Source organism: Condylura cristata, unplaced genomic scaffold, assembly GCF_000260355.1.
Source record: "Condylura cristata isolate star-nosed mole 26May11 unplaced genomic scaffold, ConCri1.0 scaffold00006, whole genome shotgun sequence".
NCBI lineage: Eukaryota > Metazoa > Chordata > Mammalia > Eulipotyphla > Talpidae > Condylura > Condylura cristata.
The window spans coordinates 10,445,388-10,457,764 of NW_004567107.1; positions in this window are offsets into that span (position 1 = coordinate 10,445,388).

Consider the following 12,377-nt stretch of genomic DNA (forward strand, 5'->3'; position numbering starts at 1 on the left):
ACAACATCCAGCCTTTATTGAGTTTCCAGGTTATCAGTCTACTGTATGGATTATGACTTTACCATTCCTAGAACTGCATGAGCTAATTACATGCAGAAAGGAAGGGATGGAGGGAGAGCAGAAAGGAAAAGCAAAAAAAAAAAAAAAAAAAAGACTAAGCTCACTAATTTCACTGCTGTTTCTTTGGAGACCCTGGCTGATGTAGCTAAAGGATTCATAGTGCTTAGGCTGGTGAAGAGTAAAGAAAAGTTGGCAGGGGTTGGGGAAGGTCCAGGTAGGAAACACCCCATGTAAGTCCCGCTGACCATTCTCACCTCAATCTTTAATGCCTTCAAAGGTTTCTGTTTCCTCTTTTTGGATTCCTCAGAGGATTTTCTTATCTCCTTTTCAGTCACCTGGAGCACCTCCAGGTGCTGCTGTGGTTGAATGTCCTATCCACAAGTGAATCATGGAGTTTCTTGGGAGACTCTTTTGCAGGTAGAAAGACTCTTGAGTTTGAAGTCTAATGTCCTTGGTTTGAGCCCAGATCCCCACATTCTCCTTGAGAATCCCTAGTCAAATTCCTAAGTCTGGGACTCAGAGTTTTATTGGATTGCATGAGTGAGAAAGACAACAGTAATGAGCTATAGTTAATATTTCATGCACCATCTGAGCTATGTAGGTTTAATTCAGGCAATCTCCTCGATAATCTTATGAGATGGGAACTACTATTCCTAATTTCATGGATGAAGAGATGAAACAGGTGAAGGAATGCTCAAGGCTTTTCAGCTAAGAAATCTCAGGTGCAGCCCAGCTTAAAACCTTTGCTCATAATCATCACATTAATAGAGATCCCGAATCTTCCTCCAGATCTTCCACTTTACAAGACTGTTGTAAGCACTAGTCATCAGAGAGCTTTTCAAAGCCCAGAAAACTACATGAATTAGACTAGTTTCCTCTTTATCTCTGCAGAAGGCTCTGAGATATTTTCCCAATTGTTTCAGGATTTGCCTTATTCTTTATTAAGTGTCTTTTGCTGCAAGATCTCCTTTAATTCTGGCATCAGTTCTATGAGGAGGACATTTTAGTTTTGCTTTAGTGCTAGGGCACTCTGCAAGATGGGTGAAATGTGCCTGAGGCTACACCGCAGTCATTTAGACCCAAGTTTGTCTGAGAGATACCCCAGCCTGAGCTGATGACTGTTGGTTCTGTTTCAGCTACCCACCAGCCTCTCTCATGCTTTGATGGGTGGGGTTGTGCAGCACCCGTATGGAATTTTTTCCTTCTTGGACTTTCCACTTCGAGGAAAAAGCAGTTTCATCAGCTTTTTAGCAAATTTCCATTAATCACTTTCAAACACGAGCACTGTAAATTATGATTTTGATTATGAATTAGAGTTGCTTTCTTTCTTTTTTAAAGATTTATTCATTTATGGGCCCTCCCTGGTGGCGTAACAGGCTAGGATGCATCACTGCAAGCTGGTCACAGCTGTTTCAGTGGGAGTTCGATTCCCAGCACCAGAGGTGACCCACATAGCGTGGTGGCAGACCTCTCCTGACCCACCCGCTGCTCCCCTCAGTAGTGTACTTCGTTGATCTCCCTGTTCTGTTCCCCACTCTGTCTCTGGTGAAGCCTCTCACTGCCCCTGCACCTCTGACTTGTACCCCAGCTCTGTATGCATAAATAAAATTAAATCTTTAAAAAAAGATATATTTGTGCATACCGAACTGGGGTACAGGCCAGTGGTGCGGGGGGTGGGGTGGGAGGCTTCACCAGAGACAGTGGGGAGCAGAACAGACAAGTGGATGAAGTACACCTCTGAGGGGAGCAGCGGGCGAGACAGGAGAGACAGGAGAAGTCTGCCGCGCCATGTGGGTCAGCTCTGGGGCAGGGATTAAACTTTCACTGAAGCAGCTGCAGCGAGCTTGCAGTGCTGCATCCCAACCCATTGCACCACCAGGGAAGGCCTGAGTTGCTTGCTTTCCTCAGCAACCTCTGTCATTGCTCAGATGTAGAAACATAGGGAGTCTCATCTCTGTCTCCCTCCATCCATCCTCTTGCTCACCCAGGGGTCCTTCCTTTCTTTTATGCTCTCTGTTCTCTGGATGTGTTTTTTCCTCTTTCTGTTCACATTCCTGCCTGTCTGTCCTTTATTTTCCAGCTGAAGCTCATGCTGCAATGGGCTGTGAAGCTATTTTGATGTTCTGCTTGTTGCCGAAATAAACTCTAACTCACACACTCACACACAGCTTGTGTTCTCCTAATGGAGTACGTGGTATGTGTTTGTATGCAGTTCTGGTATAAAAATGACTGTGATGCTCCAGAAATGAACAGGCAGACCTTCCAACAGCAGCGGTATTTTCATGGAGAGAGCATCTTGCAATTCACTTCAGTTTTGTTTTAACTCGGTACTGCCTACTGTGTGCTTATATTACACTGATCTCTTTTTAGTATAAATATTGTGTGGCTCTCTCCGTATCAGATTTATTTTCTCTGTGATATTATTAATTTTATTGAAAAATATAAAAGCTAATATGCCCAAATTCCAAAGACATGTATCAAAAATGTTCACTCTGGCTATCTCTATGAGCCTTTTTATAGATTTTATGAATTTGCAAACATTTTGATGTGGCCTGAAATGGAAGCCTTTAAACTTTTAGTTCTTCTACCTATTATAAAGCAATGTGAACAGAAATCAAGTTCAGCCCCATCCTGCTTTTATCCTTAATCCTCGATCCATGCATAAGATTTACTTCTCTCTTCATGGTAACTTTATTTCTCCCTACACCCATATGGAGTGGTTTATCCCTAAGCCTGTGGCTACCAAATGTACAGTTGGTTGTGATGAAATATTCTGCTTAGTAAGTAACAAATGTGAGCACAGAGAATTCTTACCTATCCACGTTGGAATGAGTAAATTAGGTAAAAAATTTCCCAGTGCTTTTGTATACCTGAAGCAACTGAACTACTCTGTTTTTCTCGGCATATTGCAAATCTCACAAGGGAGGCATGAACAAGGAAGCCATGATAGTTTTTCACTTAAAATGTTTTATTCTGGTACTAGTATAGTTATACTTTCTCTCTTTGGTTACCATTGGCATGGGGTGTCTTTACTTTTTATTCTTTTACTTTCAGCCTATGTATTCCCTTAAACCTAAGTAAGTCTCTCATAACTTTTATTTGAACCTTGTTTTTATTTTTTTAATCCATTAAGCTACTCTCTTTTGATTGGGGGAGCTTAATTCACATACATTTGAAGTAGCTATTGCTCAAGGTCTTGCTATTGCCATTTTGCTAATTGTTTTCTGTCTTTCTTATAGTTCCCTATTTTTCTATCTTCTTATGCATTTCATTAGCTTTTGGTATTAATATCATTTTTTTCTTTTGTGTATCTTCAAGTATTTCTTTTGTGATTACTATGAGACATACATAAACTACCTTACATAACTTCTTTTAATCTGATAACAACTTAAGTTCACAAAAGACAACAAAGAACTTTGTATAATGATAAATGGACCACTTCACTAGGAAGATATATTAATTATAAATATATGTGTATCTGACATCAGAGCATCTAAATACATAATTTAAGCATTGCTGTAACTGAGAGGAGAAATAAACAACAATAAAATAATAGTAGGATACTTTAATAGCCCACTTTCAATAATGACTAGAACATCCTAACATCCTAATAAAACTAACAACAATTTACTTGAAGAACACTATAAACCAATTGCAACTAATAGGCATTAGAGAATATTTCACCCACTGCAACAGAACTGCATTTTTCTCAAGTGCACACATGGAATATTTTTCAAGATTGATCACATATTAAAATCACAAAACAAGGCCAACAGGTATATGAAAAAAATGTTCAACATCACTTATAGTCAGGGAAATGTAAATCAAAACCACAGTGAAATCCCTTCTTACACCAGTGAGAATGGCACACATTAAAAAAGCAGACACCAACAAGTACTGGCGAGGATGTGGAGAAAAGAACTCTCCAAAATGCTGTTGGGAATGCAAACTGGTCCTGTCACTATGGAAAGCTGTGTGGAGATTTCTCAAACTATTAAAAATGGAGCTGCCATATGACCCAGCAGTTCCACTCCTAGAAATCTACCCAAAGGGTACCAAAACATTAATTCAAAAAAGATACCTTCAATCCTATGTTTATTGCAGCTGTCTTCATAATAGGTACGATATGGAAACAAATCAATGCCCCAAAATAGATGACTAGATTAAGAAGCTGTGGGATATATACATGAGTTAATGCTATTTAGTAGTCAAAAATGATAAACCCATGTCATTTGGAGCAACATGGATAGAACTTGAAGGAATCCTGCTCAGTGAAATAAGTCAGAAAGAAAAAGAAAAATATTGAATGGTTTCACTTCTAGTAGGAATATAAGGGAACCAAGTAAGGGGTCAGAAAAAAAAAACACAATAATAATAATAAAACAGGGCCCTCCCTGGTGGCACAGCAGGTTAAAGCACAGCACTGAGAAGCTAAAGCCACTTCAGCATGAGTTTGAACCCCAGCTCCGGAGGTGACCCACATGGCATGGTAGACCTCTCCTGACCCGCCCGCTGCTCCCCTCAGCAGTGTACTTTATCAGTCAACCTGTTCTGCTCCCCACTCTGTCTCTGGTGAATCCTCTCACCACCCCTGCACATCTAGCCTGTACAGCAGCTCTATCTGCATAAATAAATAAATCTTTAAAATAAATGATAATAAAACAAACATAAGTAAGAGACATTCTGTGAGGAAGAGGGAGGGAAAAGGATCAAAATGGGGAAAAAGAGCACAAGTGTCATGAAGATGGTTCATGAGTGAAATGGTGGTAGGAATTTTACAGAGAATACACAGTCATGCAAACGATATAAAACAAATTGTTACAAAAGTTAAAAAAGCACAAAACAAGCTTTACAAGTTCAAGGTTGAAATCACATCATGTATTCTTTCTGACCACAATGAGATGAAATTAGAACTCAATAGTAGGAGGAAAATTAAATCACACGCTCCTGAACAACCAATGGGTTAAAGCTGAAATCAAGAGGAAGCTAGAAAATATCTTGAGAGAAACAAAAATGAAAATGCAGCATGCCAAGCCTGTGGAATGAAGCAAAATCATTGTTGAGAGGGAAGGTGATGATTACTACATTATAAGAGAAGAAAGATCTCAAGTAAGGCACTAGAACAAGAATACAGTAAGTTCAAATTTAACATAAGGAATGAAATAATAAAAAGAAGAGAAGTAATGAAATAGAGAATGGAAAAAAATCAATTGAAGAATTGACAAAAAGAACATCTTACCATAAGTGACAGCGTGAGGAGCCTTAGGGCATCAACGGAAGTTAGTCACAAAAGAACAAATGCAATGACTCCATGCAATGAATTCCCTGAAGTACTCAAAAACATAGAAGCAGAGAATAGAATGATGGCTGCTGAGAAGAGTGGGCAAAGAGAGGCAGCTGTTCGCTGGATAGGAACTACCAGTTATGCAAGATGAGTAAATTCTAGAGCTCTATTATACAACCCTGTTAACAATACTGTATTGTAAACTTAAAGTTTTGTTGGGAGTAACTATCACATTAAATATTCTCATTACAAACAAAACAAAACAAAACAAAACACATATAGGAAAGTTACATTACAGTTAATGTTTTCTCTTTTGCAGAGGAAAGACAGGATAGTGTAATGTAAAGATCTTCAAAAGGACTCAGGTTGTGCAGTTATGAGCCTCAGTTCTCTTAGTGGCTCTGAATCATTAGAAAAGCCCCTTTGTGGTTTTGACCTTCAGGTTCTTTATCTGTAAAATAGGAATATGATGCTCTGTATGACCTGAATCATAATACCAAAGTCTTTTTGAAGATCCAACATAGACCATCTTATATAAATGTAAATTATTATAATTTATAGATATATTTTTTTAAAGATTTATTTATTTGTGCATACAGAACTGGGGTACAGGCCAGAGATTCAGGGGCGGTGAGAGGCTTCACCTTACTTCCAGAAACCCCTGAAATTATTGCTTCGATCATATCCCCATGATTCCATCTTCTAGACTTGCTTGTTCTGGGACCTCTCAGAAGTGGGGTATTCTGGGCTAAGATCCAAAACCTTGCTGGAATTAAAAAAGCACACCCCTACGTAAAGATGATCTTATCAGGGAAATAGTCCTTTTATTCCATCTCCTCATCCTGGAAAGTTGCACAGATTTACAGTTCACTGTACAAAGATCTCAACAATATTCTTAAATTTTTTACCATAAACTAGTCCTGCTGTGAGGCTCTCTTTTTTATTTCCAAGCTTGGACTTCCTGCTTCTGGGGTCATCCATTGTGTCTTATGCTAGGGAAACGGTGAGAAAGGATGAAGAAATTCAGAAATTTTGCCGTGAAAGCTTGGGGGAGCTTCTGGGACATCAAAAAGCTCTTAGAGAAAACCTGACAGATGACATCAGAATAAATGAGTCCCTAAAAATATTCAAGGTATAAAATATTAATGGAACCAGTGTGTAGTCCCAAACACATTTAAGATTTTTTTTATTGATGCCAGCACATTTGAAAAATAGTTAAGCAATATTTAACGACCTGGAAAAGTTGAGCTGTTCACCCAATCCTGTGTTATTTGTGAAGTGCTTAGAAGAGTCCCCAACAGAACAGAACATCTGCAGGGATTCCATTAAGGAAGGCCCCTTGGAGGTGCTTGTAAAAAGGGGTGGAAACAAAAAAGTCTCATCAGGGAAATGAAAAAAAAAATGTGGAAGTGTTTCCATATTGAATTGAGTTGCATTAGTCACTCTCCTGGAAAGGACTCCAGTGTTATCAGCAGAACAAAGAAAATATCTGAAATATGAAGATTACAGTTTACATTATAATGAGGGCCATGCAGAGAGAATCACCCATCTGCTTTGATAAAGGAACAACAGGGTATAGTTTGCAGTTGTGGAGACAATTATTAAAGTTATTAGATAGACTCAGTCCTCTAAAATTATCAATGAATGATTTAGAAAGTATAAGGAATGAGAGATGAGCTTTGAGAACCTACTGTGTTCCGGCCCCAGTGCTGAGTATTTTCATCTTAAAAACAGTTGTTGTTAAATACCTATTTCATAGAATATAGAATTGAAGAGAAAGAGGTTGAGTTATTTCATAAGACAACACAAATGATAAATGGCATCACTTTAACTTAAATCAGTTCTATTTGATTCCAAAACATCTGACTTACAAAAAAAAAAAAAAAAAACCTAATTGCCTGAGAGGACTCCTGTACTCTCTCTTCTGAATTCAGACCTTCCTGAGACATGCTTTCTGCGTGGGGCCTGGGTTAGCTCTAGTCCCTAAATGATTGTAAATCAGCCTCTTTAAAATCTTCTATCAACATCAAAATATATGAAGTCAGACTTGGAAACTTACAGTGCAACTTTGTAGAGTAGCTTATGACCTCTTACTCATTCTCAACAAGTGTCTGTTTCCAGAATAAAGGAGAAAGAACCTTTAGGATAGAATCCTTCAGTTTTTAATTCAAAGGCCAACTCAACTATTTCTAGTTTCATGAATATGTGTCATTAACATTTCTTACATATAATTTTATAAACAATGAAATAGCATTTGCTGTGGCTTACTTATGTAATTATTATGAAGATTGAAGAAGAACAAAGTGATCAAAGTATGAAATGACTGTTATGACTCACTATCCAGATTTTCAAATTGTTAAGTAGGGAAATTATGTATGTGTCTAAGTAAAAAATTAAAAATTATTAATTTTGCAACGCATGACATTATGGAGACCTTTATATCTCAATATTGTATCCATTTTGGGACTTTATGTATGGGGGGGCACTTTAGGGAATCCAGGAACACTTGATAGTGCACTCAGAATTTTAGGCACATGGTTTGTTGTTAGAGTAGTTTCTGGGGAAGGGATCCATGTGATTCATCATATTTCCAAAATGAGACCCGAGTATGAAAATGGTTAAAAGCAAGGAGGGTCTATTTATACAACACTACAGCCTTGGATATTGTGCTTATAGTTTGAAGGGACTGATAATTCCACATACTTTTTTCTGTCAGATTTAGTCAGGAAAACAAAAACCACATTATATATTTCAACACAGGGGATTTAACACAGGGAATTAGTTATATCTGTTTTAGAGAACCGTAAAATGGATGTGGAGGGAAGAAACACTGACAACATATCAGAAACAACAGATACTGAGAGAAGCTGAGAGAAGCTACCACTTCTAGGGTAGGGAGGCAAAGGAGAGTGGTTAGAGTAGCCAAAATCTGAGAGCTTATTATAGGAGAAGCCCAATAAAACCAGTAGGCAGACCTCTGTAAACAGAAACGCCTACATCCTCTGGAAAGGCATGGTAAGACTCCCCTGGGAACTGAAGAAGGAAGCTTGGTTGTAGAGCAGACAACTGCCGAGATAACTTACTGAAATGAATTACTTGTAGTTGGGGTAATACTTGGATACCACCGTCAGGCTTGCCACCATACTGCAGCCACCACCAAATCACTGAGTCCACCTCCTTTGTCCACGTGCTTCCTTCCCTATTCTTATCCTTCCTCCTCTGGATGCCTCAGGTCTGTAGTCCTTTAAAACATTGGTTTTTAAACATATATTTTTTCTGACTTTTAGTTCAGTTACTCTATATCCCACATATTGGTGATATAATCCATTACTTATCTTTCTCCTCCTGACTTCACATTGCCCCTTCTAGCTCCATCCATGTTGCTCCACTGAAATCACTTTGGCCACAGCACAGACAGGAAAGGGGGTCTTCGCCTATTCCTTATTTCCTTTGCTCTCACCACAGTACCTCCTAGTAGGAAACCAGTTGGCAGAATTGTTTTAGATATACAGTCTGTACAATTTCTAGATCTGGCATCATATGTCAGAATATATAAAGGCAAAGTTTGATAAATAATTTTCGTGTTTTTCCTTTTAGTATTGTCTATATAGTCTACATGGCAGAAATTTCTTTTGTTTGAAAAGATCTACTTAACATACTTGAACTAGTACATCAGTGACTGTTATTTCAGAGAAAGTGGAAATAACACACATCAAAATTGAACTGCAGTAAAATCCTCTGCATATTCCAGACACCTTTCTGACATTTTTGTCAGAACACATGTCAGGACAAGTGTTATTGCCTTGGTGATCTAATAAGATTTAGAACTAGGGAGGCATTGTCTTCATTCCTGTTGGCTTAGTAAAAAATGTGGTTTCTAAAATTAACGTACAGGCAGTATTTCAAGCATCCATGTGGTCAAGATGAAGGTAGTAGAGTACAATTTTCTGAGTAAGTAAGGGAAGGAGTAGCAAATCTGGAGATTCAAGATGAGGTCAATGAATAAGTAATTTTAAAAAAAGATTTATTTATTTATGCATACAGAACTGGAGTACAGGCCAGAGGTGCAGGGGTGGTGAGAGGAATCACCAGAGACAGAGTGGGGAGCAGAACAGGGAGATTGACGAAGTACACTACTGAGGGGAGCAGCGGTCTGGTCAGGAGAGGTCTGCCACGCCATGTGGATCACCTCTGGGGTGGGGATCGAACTCGCGCTGAAGTGGCTGTGCTTTAACCTGCTGCACCACCAGGGAGCGCCCAAGAATAAGTAATTTTTCTGACAATCCTCATACCAAAGACCTCAAGGGAAAGCAGATACAGTAGTGATGGTCAGGCTAGAAATCCAAATACTTGGATCAGTAAAACAAACTCACATCCTTCGAGGTGCCTGACAGGTCTTCTCAACTTTGCGTATATTTGGAAAGACTTGACTTTTCATGTAAGACTTGGGCGTTCCTTGTTGGGTAGATGTCAGTTTTTGTTAAGGACAAAAGGGTTAAAACCAAGTAGGTACTTATGAGCTATCTTGGACTGCAGTTAGTGTATAGAGACACAAAGAGAGGAAGGCAGTAGCGTCCAATTGAGCTCTCCATGGTCCTGCAGTGCATAACACCTGGGTCGTAGCACTAACACCTTCTTGTTGAGTTCCTGCATTTTACATTGAATCTCCCCACTCTGGTAAGCTTGCTACTGTCTCCCTCTGAATGCTTAATTTTATATTGAACTTTATTAACAGTAAAAGCAAAGTTTATATGGTAACGACACTTCATAAAAGCCCTTTAATGTTTATTAACATATTTGATCACTAAGCCAGTGAAGTTGGAACTGATGATTTCACTTTCTTTTGCAGGTTAGGAAATGGAGGCTTCAAAGTTAAGTGATGTGCTTAGGGACATATTTTGTAAAAGATTTATTTATTTATGCATACAGAACTGGGGTGTAGGCCAGAGGTCCAGGGGCAGTAAGAAGATTCACCAGAGACAGTGTGGGGAACAGAACAGGCAGATCGACAAAGTGCACTGCTGAAAAGAGCAGTGGGAAGGTCAGGAGAGGTCTGCTGCACCATGTGGGTCACCTCTGGGGCGGGGCTCGAACACACACTGAAGAGGCTTCCGTGAGCTTGCAGTGCTGCGCTTTAACTCATTGTGCCACTAACAAGGGTCGGGTCATATTTTTAAATGACTCATCAGGGACTCAAACCCAGACTTTTCTAATTTAAAGGCAGTGATATTTCTACTTTATATGGTCACTTTAGCAACTAAAATACTTAGCCCCTGTTACTACTCCAATTATTGTTATAAGTCATTGTAATAGATACACGTCTAGAAACTATCTATGATTCAGATATATTTGGGAGATATTGAATACTCTGTTCCCATTTATGTAATGCATAGTATATACCAGGATATTACAGACTCCTAAAAGCCTTCACAGAAAAAAAAAAAAGTCTGGTTATTTTTGTTTAAACCAGAATTTTCCTGTTTTTGAGCCACAGATCCTTTGCTAGTATGTAACATCCACTGACACTTTTTCTTAACATATGGGGGAAATAACGCCTCATCTCATATTCTGACCATTGACTTCTCAAAATGAAAATGTATCTTCTCCAGATTGTCATACAGCCTTTGGGAGGATTCAGGCAAGCCAGGGGCTAGCTGGAGGGCTTTTCCAATGTTGGTTACATGTTGCCATCCCACGACTATCTTCTCTCTAGCTCAGTGACTGGGTAAAATGATTTTAATATTCTCAAGATTACTTTGTAGAAAGATATTTAGGACGATCTAAGGTAATGCTATCTTGTGGCCCATATTTTGGTTTGTAAATTACAAGCTTCTGAGTGCTCTGTAGTCATTCATTATTTATCAAGCGTCTGAGCACCTCTTGACTCCCTTCTGCAAAATGGTCATTTTTGAATCAAGTTATCTGTGGTGGTGTGATTATTAGTAGCTGCTTATATTGATACATGTTAATAAGAAATTAATTAATTGGAAAGAAAATAGGAAATACTGATGGATGATAAGGATATGTGGAACACATTTCACCCCAAAAGAGTGGCAACAATTTTGATCTACACTGTTTTAAAAATCTTCCTTTTATTCTCAAAGTAACTTGAATTCTGATATTGTAGCTCAAAATTGCAGTGGATATTCAGCAATCATTTTGTCCTGGGTATGGTGCTAGAGGGAGAGGACAAGGCAGAGAGGATATGATTAAATCCTTGCCTTAAGTCTCTTGTGCTCTAATCCCAGGGAAATGGAGATGTACAATATAGCCTGAGTACTCCACAAACAAGTAAAACTGAGCTGTGAACCACCAAAGGGGGCAAGAAATTCTTATGAGGTTGTAGGCTGAGAAAGCTTCCCACAGGAAGTGACATTCAAGCTGCATTCATAAAACTTTTGTCTCCTTTTCATCTATGTAACCATCCTTGCCTGTCAAATTGCAGGTTAGATGCCGAGAGGTTTCTCTTCTCAGTCACCTATAAACATTTCATGTCCCACATTTTTCTTCTCATAACATTTAATTTTTTTTATCTGTAGCCAATATTACACTTATATATCCATACTTTTTTTTTTTTACATTTTTAAAATTTCTATTTTTTTTTTTTGTAAACTCCACTAGAGCAGGAACTGGTTCAGTTTTTGTCCAGAGCTATGTCTCCATATCTCATTGAACCCAAAGGGAGCTCAGTAATCATTTGTTAAGTGAATGAATGAAAAAAATTAGGATGCCTTAAGGTGAGTGAAAATTTTCAATTTATGTTGATATAGATCTGGAATGATCTACAAGTTAGTTACAGAAAGGAGGGTGGGTCCATCTCTCTCTTTTCACTCAGGAAGAAGAAAAGCTACACGATGGATAAGGATAAAGGCATTGTTAGGTCACATACAACAAGGCACAGTACACTTAAGGAACAAGCAGATGTAGGGAAATTGTGACTTTTTTTTTTTTAAAGATTTATTTATTTGTACATACAGAACTGGGGTACAGGCCAGAGGCTCAGGGGCGGTGAGAGGCTTCACCAGAGACAGAG